The sequence below is a fragment of the Apteryx rowi genome, unplaced genomic scaffold (assembly GCF_003343035.1).
Source record: "Apteryx rowi isolate R43461 unplaced genomic scaffold, aptRow1 scaffold_1, whole genome shotgun sequence".
In the NCBI taxonomy this organism is placed as follows: domain Eukaryota; kingdom Metazoa; phylum Chordata; class Aves; order Apterygiformes; family Apterygidae; genus Apteryx; species Apteryx rowi.
This window is the reverse complement of record NW_020447196.1, coordinates 5,838,498-5,850,128: the sequence shown is the minus strand read 5'-3', so window position 1 is coordinate 5,850,128 and position 11,631 is coordinate 5,838,498. Positions and strand designations below refer to the sequence as shown.

The following is an 11,631-nucleotide window of genomic DNA, read 5'->3' as shown; positions in this document are numbered from 1 at the left end:
GTGTTTCTCTTAGAGTCAGCTTCCTTTTATTCAGCTATCTCATTAGAGTGAACAACAAATAAGTAGGTAGAGCAATAATAAGGCTAAGTTTATCTTGTTTCCTCCACTCCCTTTTCTCACTGTATTACTAAAACTTGGAACAATAACAGGATGCCGGGATGCAGGATGGGAAAAGGCTGACTCCCAGCTGGAAAACCTTGGAGACTGGACAGCTGAACACTCCCAGTATTGCTTAATGAAGAAAGAAGTGGATTTTTCTATTTGTTCTTCATTTTCTGTGTACTGCTTAACATTTCGGGATACTGTTGATTTTAGTTTGCCAAATCTGGAACAAGCTGAAGCTCCACCAGCTCTGACCCAGGTAAGCGATAGACGGTATTTGCTGTTCTTCAGCTGTGAAGTTAATTTCAAAGATTTTTACCTCCACCAAAAATCTCTTCTGATATCTTAACTTCAGAAATACCAATGGGCAGGCTATGAATTTTAGACATATCCACAGCATCAGTTGGGTTCAATATTGCTGGCACTTAAACCAAATTAAGTGTAGACAACAGCAGAACTGCTCACAATTTACTCTAGAGGAGGAAAATCCCTGGCTCTCTTGGGCTATAGCACAATGCTCCCAGATTGTTTCAAACAAGGGACATTTTATGCTTTAATAACTGTTCTTTTTTTCAGTTCTGGTTTATAATATTCATATTATGTTGCCAGTGTACATTCACAGTGGAAAAAGGGCAGAAATGATATTGCAAATTGCACCTGTAAACCCTTTATACAATGATTTCACTTGCAGTGTGGACAGTAACAGGCATAGCATTATTTTTAGGGAGCGGGTGTATGCTATGCCAAGATTTGATGCTATATGTTCAAGAAAAGGAAGGGTTGCGTAGGCCATTGATATTCTTCTCAAAGGTGCTATGGCCTTATTGTGACCAATGCCAAGAAGAGGAGAAACTCCTCATATACACTAGCCACCTGTGGCATATCTCACTTGCTAAGAGAATTGTTTAAGTCTTAGAGGTAGAGCTTTCGAAAACACCTCAGTGACTTGGTCTCCTAAGTCTCACATTCAAAATGGCTCAGGTACCCTGGAGTCTAAACCCGACGCCAGCTTTCACAGCCCCTGTTCTAAAAGACCAGCAATATCTATTTTAGAACTTTCTCATTCTCAGTAGTCCAAAAAACCCCATTTTTTTCTGACAAGGTATTTTATGAGCAGTGGCTTGATGCAAGAAGTTGGTTGAAAAGGCTTTTATCTTGCCCTAAATATAGTGTAGCAAGTCCCTGAGCTAACAAGTTTGCTGTACAGCTTGCAAAGACAAAGCATTTATGCATAAGAGATGAACTGATAGTGCTTCTTCTGTTAGAACTCTATTCTCCAGTAGTGGGACTGTCAGTGTGCACAGCACCTTACTGTGCTGGTTGTCATGCTATAATAAAGATAAAGGAAAGAAAGAAATGCAAGGAAAAAAGATATGGAAGATGAATTTCTGTGAGAAAATCTGTTCTATTCTCAGCTACTGAAAACATTAAAAGTTGGTTGCTACTGCAGTTAACAAAGTATAGTTAATCAGTGTATTCCTGCCTCCTCTGATTGTAAATCATTATATTCGCATTTGTAAAAGCATTTGGTATTATAGATGTTCATGATAGCAAAAAATATGAGACAAAAGCAAGGATACTCCAGTGATTTAAAAAAGCTTCTCATCTTAGGTTAATTCGTGCCTTGTCACAACAACCAATATACCAGAAACAAATCACAGAAATGCTGACTTGCAGTTTATCTGAGGTACTGCCAGAAGTTGTTTTCTATCCTTAAATAAAAGGTGACCAGCAGGAGAAGAGGACACAAGATTAATTCAGTATGTGAAAACCTTATAGTATGTGAAGTTAGAAACAACAAAACAAATGAATTGGAAAGCAAGAGATGAAGTCAATTAACAAATCATTCCTGCTCTGTCCACAAAACTGGGGTTTATTTTGGGGAAGGCTACAGCATTGTAACAAGAAATATTTCCCAGTGCTCAGCTCTGTAAGATAAGGTAATATAAAAACTATAAGAACTGTTTCCTAAACATTCCTAAACACATGCTAACACTGAAATTATGCCATAATTTAGCTCCATGTCATTCAGTGATCTGTAGCTTGCACAGGGCTAGATACAGGGTTCAAAGCTAAAGAGAGAGCTTAGGCAGAGAAAGTTCCACTTAAACAGTTAACAGTTTTATTGCCAAAAGAAAGAACAGGCTTGTTTCATATCCTGCCTTTGTTGAGTGAAACAGAACTGAAAACAGGATATAGGTAAAAATTGCTGGTTATGGTTTAGAAGCTCATCTGATTTACAGCTCTTACGGAACAAAGAACTGCACTATGTATCCATAAATCCATATTTCAATTAATATTTCAAACAAAAATTTAAAAAAATTAAAAAAAAATCTTTTATCAGGTTACATGTCTACAGAACTACAGGCTTAAATCAGGCCAGCTAAGGCCCTATATTTTCTAAAAAAGCAGAGGTTCACAGGATAGGGATAATTGATTATTTCTAGCAGCTGAGCTTTTTATAAGGTATCTTCATGGATATTTTTGCCATGTGCTCATAATTCTATGAGTTCTAGAAGTTTAATCAGAGGTTCAAATGTTAGCACAAAGTAAAAAAAAATTGTTCTTTCTTTGTGAGAAATTTGTTGGATATGAAAATGTTTCAGTGCATTTTTTTTAAACAAAAAAACCTTGCCCTTTGTTATCCTTGGGGGTTTAAAAAACAAAAAATCCCTCAGAGTTTAGAATTCATCAGGCTGTTTCCCTTCTACCCTAGAACATAGCAGAGAGTGATTATTTGTGTAAACTGGAGATATATCCAGCCCCCAGGAGATGGAGATTTGCTAGGACCAAAAGAGAGAGATGCCCAGCTCACGATAACCAAGGAGAAGTTGTACACATAATTCCCCACAAGTGCCTCTGAAAAGCTGATCAGGACTTGAATTACGAGAACAGACCTTAGTAAATTCCAGAGGCGGGTGTTAGTTTGGCCCATGATGAGAAGGAGTTTGCCTGATTGAGCTGCTGCCTTCAGTTCAGTACCCTGCTCTGCTGGAGGGGCTGCCTCAGGTTCCTTCCCACTGCGCACACAGGCAGCAGGCAGACACCAAGGTGCCACGGAGAGGCATGACCAGGAGCCACCTCTGCAACAGCCAAGAACCGGGCGGCATCCTGCTCCTAGGCCCGCTCTCTGCCGTGCCACGTTGTGTCACGTGGAATCCACTATGGGCCCCACTGTAATCCCACAGACCCCACCAACACCACCAGTGCTGGCAGTAAGGATGTGCAAAATTAATGTACAGCAGTCATCCATATGTGCTCCACCTTCCTCCTCAATTCTGCAAGGAGTCTGGTTTCAAAACAAGTGGTTGACTAAAAAATTGCCAAGATCATATTTAAGGTTCTTAAATAGAAGGATATAAATTAGCCTTTTCATTCAATAAGAACCTGAGCTTCACTCATCTTGATCTGAATTTCAAATTTGTCAAGAAACATGAAACTTACTTATATTCTGAATGTAAGCTTTTGCTGAATATTTTATGTAAGCCCACTCTGTAACATACTTCTGAGACAGATGCTATGTGCCTGGAGTCTATTCTGTATATACACTGCCATACGTATCTGTTGGGCTGGCAAAGCGATGATCTGGGGCCCGGTGCTCTTAGGCATTTAGTTAAAACCTGCAGACATTCACAAGAACTGGAAAATTTCAAGTGCTCTGTGTCTTCCAGGGCTGGACAAAGAGAGGTGCAGGGCAGAGGAGAAACTTCTCCATCTATTTTAGGTGTTCACACTATCTGCTTTAGTTTTGGTACTCTAAGCATATCCAAGTATAATCAATAAACTAGAACTAGACTTAAAATCAATAAACAAGAAAGAGGCAAGCAGGAGGATGGACGCTTTGGTAGACTTTTCTCCAGACAAGTATTTTGGCATGAGTGAGACAGCAAAACTTTCTTTTAAAAACTAGGGCCTGCATGTAAAAGTGTTACCAACTGTCATCCATGAAAGGGTCCAGAATCTATAGTGAAAAATGCCTGATCTTTCAGAGGAGAGACAAGCAGGGTCACCTGGGACACGCTTCAGAAGTCATAAGGGCAGCTTTCCCAAAGGCCAGTGGAAAGGAAAGAATATTCTTCTGCCCCAACATTATTATCTGAAGTGCAGGGAGTTAAAGAGCAGCATCAGTTAGAGGTAGAAAAAAAGCAGAAACTTTTCAAATTCAGCAAGGTTTTTCTTCATGTTCCAAAATCCAAAGGGGTCAGTTTTCTTGTCCCAGTCTAGTTGTCATCAAAATCCTCCTGTTCCTGTGGGATTTCACCACCATCCTGTGCCAAAACTTTAGGAGAAAGAGCCCTTTATTTCTATTACACATTCTTTTAAAAAGCCCACTATCAGTCTACACAAATTAACAGTAGCCCATCTGGCTTTGTCCCCGCTGCATTCATCCCCCATCATGCTCTCTGCATCCTCCTCGCGTCCCAAGTCCACTGCAACATCTAGAGTGGTTCCCCTCACACCTGGAGAAGTTCACAGGGTGCAGAGGTGAGTCATCTGCATAGCACACGCAGGCCCATGTCCTCATCATGTACGACAGTATAAAGGGAAATTTGACTCCCACGGTATATCTGGAGAATATAGTTGAATTACTTCTGCTGCCTTTGTCCATGTTTCCAAGTAAGGAGATGCTTTGGTAGGATCCGTCTTCCTTTTCATTTCCTGTCATGACGCTATCTGTTACGAACTCGTGCTCTCGAAATCCTTTAGGAGTGCAAAGTCTACCTTAACACCTACTGCTTAAAGTGACTAAGGGCCTAATGCTGCTCTGATGCAAATGATTGGAAATCCTGCCATTGACTGGAATTGTTCCTGCATTAGGTTCAGCTTCACAGGCAGATTCTCCGCTGGCACAGTTTTAGGTTAGCTTCTCCAATCTTTTTGTGGAATATTCTCCTCCCTGCCCCACCCCAGTCCTAGACCTGAATTCAGGGGATATCTGCAGTACCTTATTGCCCTTTATTGTCATTATCTTTCAGATATACAAGATTTGTCTGCAGTAGAGTCAGTTTACTCATGTTACGGCAAATATTCACTACTACTGATCAACTAATTAATCTTATTTACTTACTTAACAGCTATCTTACTAACTAATCAATATTCCTAATAAGGTGCCAGACTCTTTTTCATCACAGAATCTATGAATCAAAGCCTAAAATGAAATAGTATATATTGTCTATTTGTTCAGTTCATTTAAAGTTGGGGATTTTTATGCTCCCATTAGGGAATAAACAAATATTTTTGTTTATTCCTTGTGTATTTTAGGGTCATCCAGATCACAAATGCATCCCAACCAAAATACATATCCAGCATGGAAACTGAGAAGCAAGGGCAGAAAGCAGAAAGCACAAAAAGCAGGGGTGGGTTCATTTTACAAAGGCAATAATGGGAACTAGACAGTGACAAAGCTACTACAGAGGTCTGTCATCTGCAGTGCCATTTAACAAACACACTTGCTTTGTATACTAGATTTGCTAGCAGAGGTCTTGGTAAAACTTTAGGGTTAGTATAGTTGCATCCTCCAGTAACAGCACTTGAAGAGACTTAAGTTTCTAACAGGAAGAAAGGGGCACATTTCTCTTTGAAATATATTGCATCATTTTCCTGCTAGGAAATGGTGAACTACATTACTCACCTTAAATGGATTGATTTTGGGCTTCTTTAAATGAAGAGAAAGGCTTCATTTGCACAAGAAATGGGTTTTCAGTGGTTGAAATGAAAATATGAGCTATGGGACAAATAAATGTTCCATTCACACAGCCACTAACTAAGGAGAATAAAAATTTCTATCTCAGCTTAGCAAATATCTCCAGCTGCGTTTCAGATATGGGCAGCAAACCCACAAAGTGCAGATCTTCTGGAGATAAGAACTTCCCTGACAGTCAGGTTACTTTAAAGTCGTTACCTTCTGATGTGGCCCAGCGGGAGGCTGGCATCGGGGGGCAATCCCGCGGGGCTGCTCCCGGCGCGCGGCACTGCCACCGCATCGAATGTCAGGAGGGCCGGGGCTGCTGCCCGCCTCCCCTGGGCGCTTGCGAGAGAAGCCAGACCGCGAGCAGGATTCTTCCCAGGTCAGGCAGCTGAAAGCCCAGCACTCGCTTCCGTCACTTGGAACGACTCCTTACCTCGTGGGTACAACAGCACAGCCTGCCCTGAGACAAGGTCACTCCTACAGTCATTTCTTATATTTTGCACTAGCACCTACTGTGGTTGTAATCTGTTCCAAGAACCAAGCTCTCCCTAAATGTTTTTTTTTCCCCCCATTGCATTAGGATTGGGGATTGGGGTTGTAAAATTCATTAGACTAATGACCAGCTTAAGCCAATGCACAACCATGGAGCAAAACACAACACCGTGTTAAATTATAGTCATTCCAACATGGAAACAAGAGCGTACAGGAAAAAAGTCTAACTCTAAAAACACCTTTCCTCCTCTTTTTAGGCCTCCCCTTTTTTGAGGCTTGAATTTTCAGGCTTTTCAGCTTCTCTTTATCAGCACTGTAAGCTGGAAATTTGCCTCTCTAGTTTTATTTTGATTTGAAGCTGAGATTTTCCTGACCCCAGGAGCTAAGCTCTAAGTAAAAATATTGAAAGGCTCATGCTAAATTCATAAGAGCAGTAATAATAATAATATCATTTGTATCATCTCAAACACATGGACATTATAACAATGGAAACGTTCCATGAAAAGACTCTAACTATAGGGGTGGGCAAAAAAGGTCTTAAAGTTAATTAAGCCTGGTCTGGAAGTCTAGCTGAACAAGGGCAGGAAATAGAGAAGAATGAACTGACATTTGAATTAGACATTTAAAAAGGGAGAAAAATACTGAATACTAAATATGCAGCAAAATACATCCAGACACACCCTGCTTTTTAACCTCTTGGTCAGCCAGAAAACAAGAGATTTATGTGTGTGTGTGTGTGTGTGTGTGTGTTTTCTTTATCTACCATAAAATTAATTTTCAGAGAAACACTAAAGCATTCAGTTACCCAGTAGAATAATCTGGACAAAGGAATTAGCACACACATACAGTTAAACATGTTTTCTCTGACTCAGATTACTATTAGTGCAATAAATATCAATTAATGTGACCTATGCATGATGCTTGTGTTAGAGACAGATTGTACTTTTGCTCCCTAGGCTTTTGTTGAAGGAAAATGACAAAAAAATCTTATCTGCTGTAAACACAGCTTCATTGTAATTTTTTTTGATATTATATTTATTGCATGCAGTTCCTCAAAGGATGGAGACTTTTCCTTAATCAAAGCTACTCAGTCAGAGCTCTGTGCTAGGAAGCCTCTCCAATACTAAGGCTTTATTTGGAAACAGAGGAGGAGTGGAAAAAGCTCTATAATACATTATTCTCATAGTGCACCTTATTTTGTTTCAGCTTGAACAACCTCTTAAACGTTCAGTGGCAGCCTTAGCTAATCTCTCTATGTACAGCACAGCTAACCAGGGGACAGTATCAAAACAGATCAATTCTGAAATGTGCACAAAATTTATTGTAGGAAACAAGGTTTCTGATCAGAGATGCTTGAGAAATCTTTTAGCCAACACCTCCAATACACCAGAATTGTCCCACTTCTGCACTGGGGTGAGCCAAATAACTTTTGGAGAATTCCCTTGTCCCCTTCTCACTCTAACCCCCACCCCTTGCTGAGGACGGGGGAAACTCAGTGCTGAGACACCAGCATCTCTGCCTAGTCTCTCCTGCTGGAGCTACCACACTTTGGGTGAAACAAATGTTAAATGCCTAAAAAAAAAAAAGAGAGAGAGAGAAAGAGGCTGGATCTACATCCACTTCAGATAGCACCAAGGACTCAAGATTCACTGTCCAAAATGAGTATTTAGCTATATTTGTAAAGCAAAACAGCTCCAACAGAAACAACTGAGAGAGACCAAACCCCCAATATTTATCAACCTGACAGACAGGGCTGAGCTCGCAGAGCATTAAGCTATTGCTCTTTCTGAAGGAGTGTTCTGTCTCTTTGATTTTGCTGAGAAACGCCATCCTGTGGCTGAGAAACCTTCCCCAAGGAAAAGTGTGATAAAGGCGACCCAGTATGCTCCTGGAGGGTGGGGGGCTAAATTAGGGTGAATAGGCATTAATATAAAAACAGAAGAAAAAAATCATATTTAAAAAAACAAAAAGCACACTGTGTGCATACACCTACACATACCTCTCACAGGAAAGAAATCCTTGCAGTATTTTGGCTGGGGTCCTTGTCATTAGCAGCTTAGCCAGCTATGACATGTTTAGATGTACATGCGCACGTATGTCCAACCACGTAATATTTACAAAAATTCCACAGTCAGCTAATATGCATTGCATAGGGAATACTAGGTAAGAGAAGACTGTCAGACGAAAACCCTCTCCTATCAAATGATGGCAACATCTGGGCTTTTTCTCCCATTATCACCAAAAGAAAGAGATTTTAAAAGGATCCACAAAACTGCTGGTTTTCTGACACAAAAGTCATTGGAAGCAACAGAAAATCCTCAAGCCGTTCCAAGGCTTGGAAAGTCATCTAGCAGTCTAATGCCAGCACTCAGGGCGTGAGTGGAAGACGCAAAATCTTTTGAGGGTTATGGAGACCGACAGAGACTCAGTCATTCCCCAGCATCAGTTAGACCGTTCTTAGGAATGAGTGCATCTAAATGCAAGATCATCACTGAAATGAATGTCTGCTGTTCCAAACTGTGTTTTCTGGGTTTATTCCACCCATCTTATTAGATCACTTCAGAACAGAAGGGTTGTATTTAATGCAAAGTAAACCTAACAACATAGCTCACATTTTAACAGCATCTGGCAACTGCCATCAAAACACGTGTGGCCAAGAGCAAATTTTCTCTGGTGGTTAGTTTCATCCCTAAAACACCTGGAAAGCAAAAAAATTGTATTAGTCATAGGTCCTACAAGCTGGCTGATTTAAAAAAAAAGGAATTCTCTAAATCAGCAAAGCACAGAGATCTATGTGACATGATGATGATGATGATGATGATGATATGAGAATATTCTATATGAAAACCCAAACTCTACTTGTGTGTCTGACCATACTCATTAAATACCAGAACAGTTCTGCTCCTCAGTTGTTCAACCCTCACATATGTGCAACCAAGTCTCAGAAGCTGTGTGGAGATAGAGGAGGGTAGCATATGACCTTGAACTCAACACTGGCCATGCTGTCAGCTCCTCAGAGAAAGCCAAAATCTTCTGTTTATAATAATATATGTTTGCTATGAAACAGTGCCTCAAATTGGCTTAATAATTTTCTGTTTAATCACAAACAAGCTTCAAAAGATTTCAGCAGCTGGACTTGCACTGAATGCTTAAACTAGGCCCTGTGCTTAAGTCCATCTTATCCCTTCTTATATTTTGCGCTAACATATTTGTATCTGAAGTTAAAGGCTTTGTGCATGGAGAGACTGGATAATAACACTTGCTCCTTCTTTAGAGCATTCTAACCCAATTTGGGGTCATTTCAGAGAAGGCATCTGTAGTAAGGCATTTTATCACTGCAGTAGCATGTACAGAGTGAGAACTCTTACTCAGAACCAGAACAGAAGTATTTGATTGCTTCACATACTGTATCTGTTCAGTTTCAAACTGGTTATCATCAGCTCTCGAGTATCGCTACAGCCTCGGTGATGACAAATAACATTATCGTGAAAACTGAGTAAAGACCTTGACTCTGCACCTGCCATGATACATGATCTGCATGCTGAGAGTGTGAAACGAGGAAGATTCCTCAAACTCACCTAACGACGCAGTATGGCTCTAATAGACCTTCATGAGTATTTGTCTCCTGGGAGAGGCAAAAGGCCAACAGTTTCACAAAGACTGGCGGATTACTTGCTATGCATACCAGGGTGCTCATAAAAGGAAACTAGTAATCCATTAAAGCAACAATTACAGTGCATAACTGATCTAGTGAGAAGAAGAAAAACTAGTCAGTGCTCTTACTGCTTATTTAAATGATTTCAAAGTATTGTATGTGTACTGTATGCATAAGTGACTGCATCACATATATGTCATCCTCACCACAGTAAACCCTAGTTTAAATAACTGTACTGTCATTTCAACAGCAGAAATGATTCAAGAAATATCAGTTTATCTTGTCCAAATATGAGGCTTCCTCTAAGTCCACAAAGAGATCAGCTTAGTAGCTAAAGCACGTATTGAATTTGCTTCTCAGTTATCAGATTTTCAAGAAAGAAACTCAGAAAAAAAACAGGCTACCACAGATAGATAGATAGAAAAAAGATTTAATTAAAGGCTGATTAGGAATCATAGTTTGTGTATATGAGTCTCAGAAATAGTATTCATCTTTTGGTTTGCTAACTTTCCTATGTAAGATTTTTGGTGTGCCCCATAAAAAAACCCTAGGCTCCCTCTGATCTACATGGACATTGCATATTTTCATACATACTATACAGATACATAGAAATATGCTCACGTTTGATGAGATCATGTATGGGATTCATTTCCACAAACAGAAGTGTTTCAGATCCCCTGAGGTATCTAAAATGGCACCAGACATCCACACAAGGCTGGCAAATGTGTCACTGGAGCTGCAGGAGGTGTACGCTCGCTCTAACAGCAGCACTGGGATTCCCTAAAGCATGCAAAACAACACACCATCTATCAGCTCATTTCTTCCAAATTTTCCCAGAAAAATGTATTGCTGGATAAGATTTTGTTGCATTTTAATAGATGCCAAATTCAGAACTGATTGAAACATATATTAATGGATGGAATTAGGCAAAGGTGAATTTGACCTACTATACCGAGAGAGAAATTATGCAGTCTGCTAGTCTAAAGGGATCACCAATGCTTTATTCTTGCTTATACAAAGAACACCCCACCTATGCTAGACTTCAGCTACTAGGCTTCTCAGAGCATAAGAGCTTCAAATCAGCTTGCCAGCAGGTATGTGTGTGTTATATAGATAGGTAAATCAAGATCTAAGCTGAACAAATGCCTATTTGTTAACAGGAAACTGAGTCCGAGTCTACATCAGCAAAACACATTCAATAGTTGTATAACTAATTCCTACTTTATCAGATAAGACTCATGTAGGAATATAGACAGCACTCTAAACTGCAAACATGTTTTTCTATGTATTTTGAAAATATGCATTAAGACAATATTAACTAGAAACAAAGAGAAATCAACAGAAGTTAAATGTCCTCCTGCCTTTGAGATTCTGGGCCTTGGTGCTTGACTGTCCAAGAGACCTGGCTCTGAACTCTCTCAACAAAATCTGCATTCGTCAGTGAAGGATTTTTGTGAGCCGGGGTGAGACAGAGACCAATTTGATTAAGTCTTGCATACTGCAGTATGTAACAGTAAATGTTATAATTCTACTGATATGGTTATCAGGCTCCTTTTAAAGGTTATTTCTGAAAGAAACAGTATTTGAGTTGAAGTAGCACCAACACCAAAACCATTTTGCTGTTTCTCCTGGAGGTCATGCCTCTAAATAACGGGTCAGATTCAGAGCAATGCAAGGAATTTTCAAGCTCCTG

General features: G+C 40.0%; 1 protein-coding gene across 1 annotated transcript in view; it reads left to right on the top strand.

The window, feature by feature from the left end:
- The first annotated feature begins 309 nt into the window (after positions 1-309).
- The window catches only part of CDH5 (cadherin 5), a 32,263-nt gene continuing 20,941 nt past the window's right edge, over positions 310-11,631 (top strand). The window contains exon 1 of the mRNA XM_026058208.1: positions 310-361. The gene's annotated coding sequence lies outside the window, so the exon portion shown is untranslated. The remainder of the gene's footprint in view (positions 362-11,631) is intronic.